We start from the raw sequence: 4,605 nt of genomic DNA on the forward strand, positions 1-4,605 counted from the left end.
CGCTCCGCCCGAAACTGACTTAAACTTGGCGCAGCCGAGGCGCTGCTGGCAGCTCACCCGGCCGCTGGCAGCGACCTTCCGCCTGCGCTGGAGGCATCTGTGGAGCGTTTGCCTTTGGACCTTAGAGGGCATCCGCTGGGGCCCCTTTTCCCTCGGGGAGGGGACGGGGGCCCAGAGAGGTTAGGTGACTTGCCCAGAGTCGCACAGCACCGTGGCTTGAGGACCCCCCGGGACCGCTGTTCCCAGACAGGGCTGTCCGCACCCCCAAGCCGGACTTGGCGCTTTAGGAGAGCACTCGCGGGGATCCTCACCCCGCGAGAACGCCGCCTCGTGTTGGGGTCCTCAGGAAGCGGTCGGTGATGCCAGGGTGGGCTGGGGACAGCGTCTGGGCAGGGTGCCCGGCGGGCCCCTCCCGCACCCCTCCTCTCCCCACCAGGGCGCCGGGCTCCAGTTGTCTTTAGCCGGAAGGAAGGGCCGCTTTCCCACAGCTGGGCCGCGGTGAGGACCACGCCCTGATGGCAGGGTTTGGTTTTGTTTTCCTGCTTTTGTCCTCAAATAGATCCCTGAAACCTTAGTCCAAGCTTATGCAGAAAAGGGTGTGTTTTTTTTTACTGTTAAAAAAGATTGGGGACCACACCTCACACTTGCCCCAGTTAAGGGGGAATGACCTAAATCTATACATTGGGCTCTGCCCGGTGTTCACCGCTTTCCCTGCATCCAGGACATTTACCGTGGAGTTAGGGAGGGGATGGCTTTTAATCACAGTCACTCCGGGACCGTAACCTAAGTGCCAAGGAGAAAAACGCCCCCTTCCCGCCGGAGGTGGAGGCGCAGAAGCTGCCCTGCCCCGGGGCTGAGGGAGGGAGGTGCTCCTGAGAGCTCCTCTGCAGCAGTTGTAGTTGGTAATTATTTTGTCTGCTTACTGCTTTTGTTTATTCTCCTTAATCTGCCCCCCAGACTGTAAGCTCCCGTCAGTGTTTGTTACAGAAATGAGCGAACAGCCCAGCAGGTGTGGCTGAGTGGCTGGGCGTGGACCTGTGAACCAGGAGGTCCCGGTTGGATTCAGGTCAGGGCACATGCCAGGCTCTCCGGGGTGATCCCGGGAGGGGGCCTGTAGGGGGCAGCGGATCAATGACTTTCATCATTGAGGTTTTTCTCTCTCCCACTTCCTTCTCTCTGAAATAAAAAAATATATATACATATTAAAAAATAAAGAAATGAGTGAACAGATGACCCGAAGGATGAGGAGGAGTTACTGACAGGGAAAAGGGGACAGCTTTGTGCGATTCTCAACTTGCATTTCAAGAAAACAATAGTAATAGTTGTCAGCACACACTGAGTACTTAGCAGACACTGGGCACTGTGCTAGCACTTTCCTTGTACTGTGTTGCTGTCACACCATTAACTAGTGACATCAGGAGTAGGACTCACCAAGGGGAAATATTCCAGCTGCCTAACAAAATTTAGGTGACAATTATTTTTATGTCTGAAAATTTATATGACAAACTAGAGGCCTGGTGCACGGATTCGTGCCCTGGTGGGGTCCCTCGGCCTGGCCTGCACCCTCTTGCAATCCAGGACCCCTTGGGGGATGTCAGAGAGCCGGTTTCAGCCCGATCCCCGCAGGCCCAATCCAGACAGAAGGGAGCCCGATCCTGTGCGTTGGGTATCTGTCCCCTGGTGGTCAGTGCCTGTCATAGCGACCTGTTGACTGGTCGTTCGGTCGCTTAGGCTTTTATATGTATAGATAGTTAGATCAGTCACCAAGGCAGCACGCTAAGTGTGGAGAGAGGGGGGGATGTGGGACTATACCAGGGTGGCTGGCCCCTCTTGAAGAGAGGTTTGACCTATTTAGGGAGACGTGGCCTAGAAAGGCTTCGTAGTGGGGACCAATTCACATTACAGGAACACGGAGGAGGGACGGTCACTTTCACTTGCAACAGTTTAAGGGAAGGAGGATGGAGGTATGAGAGAGACTTGAAAAGGGGAAGGGGAGGGCTTTCTAGCGAGGCAAGTTAGACTGTGCTCCGATGGGTAGGAGAGGAAGGGTCCCAGGGGCAGGTGAACTGCCAGTTTCCTTGGTGCAGAGAAGGGACAGACTGGAAATAAGTGGAGAGCAGGTCGTATCTGGATTAGAGGGATTTGGATGGATCTTTCAACAAATAAGGAGTGAAGGGAAATGAAAGATTTGACTATTTTTCTATAAGTAGTATATCCTCTTCATAAAAAAAATGAATGTAAATGTCAAAAAGAAGAATAAATAATCTATGACCACAATCACTTCACATTTCAGTAAATATTCTTACAGAGGTTTTTCTTTGTGTGTGATGTACTTTTAAAAATGGGAGCATACTGTATACTCTGTCTTTTTCATGTAACAGTATGTTGTAAGTAAGAATTGCCAGCAAGTATAAGCCTCTCCCTAGCTATGCCTAGCATAGAATAGTAAAATAATAACAGTAATGCAGCGTCATCCCAATATGCCAAGGTTTTGGGTTTAAACCCTGGTCATGGCACCCACAAGAGCCAACCAGTGAATGTGTAAGTAGGTGGAACAGCAAATCAGTGTTTCTCTCTCTCGCTTCCTCTCCCTCTCTCTAAAGTCAGTTTTAAAAAAATATATATCTTTATTGATTTCAGAGAGGAAGGGAGAGGGAGAGAGAGATAGAAACATCAATGATAAGAGAGTATCATTGATTGACTGCCTCCTGCACGCCTCCTACTGGGGACCGAGCCCGCAACCCAGACATGTGCCCTTGACCGGAATCAAACCCGGGACCCTTCAGTCCATAGGCTGACGCTCTATACACTGAGCCAAACCAGCTAGGGCTAAAGTCAGTTTTTAAGAAATAACAGTGATGTAGTGGAACTTGCTGAGCACCACTGCCCTATGAAGTAGGTGTTAGTACTATTCCCATTTTACAGGTGATGACTGTGAGGCACAGAGAGGCTGAGTAAGTTGCCCAAAGTCCTACATCCTGTAAGTGGTGTAGCCTGGATTGGAACCCTGGCCGTCTGCCTTGGTCTCCAGCTGCACTGTTCAATATGTAGCCACCAACCACATGTGGCTGTTTACATTTAAGTTAATTAAAATTAAATAAACTTTAAAAATCAATTCCTCAGTCGAACTAACCACATGTCAAGTGCTCGACAGCCACCTGTGGCTAGTGGCTCCTGTCCGAGACAGCACAGATACAGATGTTGCCATCACTGCACAAAGTTCCACCCAGCGGCACTGCCAGCCGTGGTCGGCAAACTGCGGCTTGCGAGCCACATGCTGCTCTTTGGCCCCTTGAGTGTGGCTCTTCCTAAGCCTTAGGAGTACCCTAATTAAGTTCATAACAATGTACCTACCTATATAGTTTAAGTTTAAAAAATTTGGCTCTCAAAAGAAATTTCAATTGTTGTACTGTTGATATTTGGCTCTGTTGACTAATGAGTTTGCTGACCTCTGGTATAGAGTCTTGCTCTTAACCAGTCACTGGGTGCTCCGTAACCAGTCCTGCAACACCTTGTTAAATGGTTCCGTAGACTCCCACAGTATGAATGAATGCACTGTAACTTTGTTCCTTCTTTTAAGCATGTAAGATTCTTTCATTATGAAAAGTCACAGAGCTAAATCGTCCTAAGCCCCGTAATTATTCCGTCAAATGAAATTGCTGGGCTCAGAAAGGTTTTTTTGGTTTTTGTTTGTGTTTGTTTTTTTTTTTTGAGCAGAGAAGTGATGTAACAAAATCAGTGTTTTGAAGCAATAATGCTGGCAGCCATCCGGGAGGATAGAGTGGGCAAGGGAGACCTTGGGGTCCAAGAAACAGGGATGAGGAATGGTGACAGCCACTCCCTACAAACCTGCTCTCCGTTAATCCTCACACAGCTGTGGAGTGGTCAGCATCATCCCCATTGCCGTGAGGAGGAGGTGGGAGCACGGAGAGTCAGGAGCATGCCCAGCTCAGTCAGTGGAAGGCAGGGGACTCCATTGTCTTGCTGTCTATCTTCCGCTCCTAAATTCTGTGGCGGGAATTCCTGTGTGAGACCATGAAGGACTGAAATAAGGTAGCACAAGTGGAAAGAAGGCTCAGTTTGGAGAGCTGTACCTGTTATAATAATTTCTTACAGGGCAGGCTTTGCAGTTCACAAAGCCCTGTTAGACCTGTTCTCCTGTTTTTGAAGGAAGAACTGACAACATGCAGCAGGAGTGAGGGTTCAGTGATCATCCTCGAGGGTACAGCTAAGTGATTGGCTAACCCAGGAGGCAATGAACTATAGGCACAACCCAAATCCTGTTTGTGGGTAGTTCTCGAGCTTTAACATTAAATTTTAAAGGGTGGGAGAAAAATCAAAAGATTGATATTTGGTGACGTGAAATTATATGAAATTCAGATTTTGGTCTTTCCCATAAATAAGGTTTTTGGGGACACAGCTACAGCCTTTTGGTTACATGCGGGCTGCGCTGCTTTCTTGCTACAGTGCAGTCTGCAAAGCCCAGAATACTTACTGTCTGGCCCCTTCAGAAAAGGGAGTGCTGAGCTCTGGGTTAAGAGACCCGCACCGTTGGCCAGGGATTGGGAACTGAGGGTGAGGTGTTGCACAGAAAGGCCGATGGAA

The sequence above is a fragment of the Myotis brandtii genome, unplaced genomic scaffold (genome assembly GCF_000412655.1).
Source record: "Myotis brandtii unplaced genomic scaffold, ASM41265v1 scaffold363, whole genome shotgun sequence".
Taxonomy (NCBI): Eukaryota; Metazoa; Chordata; class Mammalia; order Chiroptera; family Vespertilionidae; genus Myotis; species Myotis brandtii.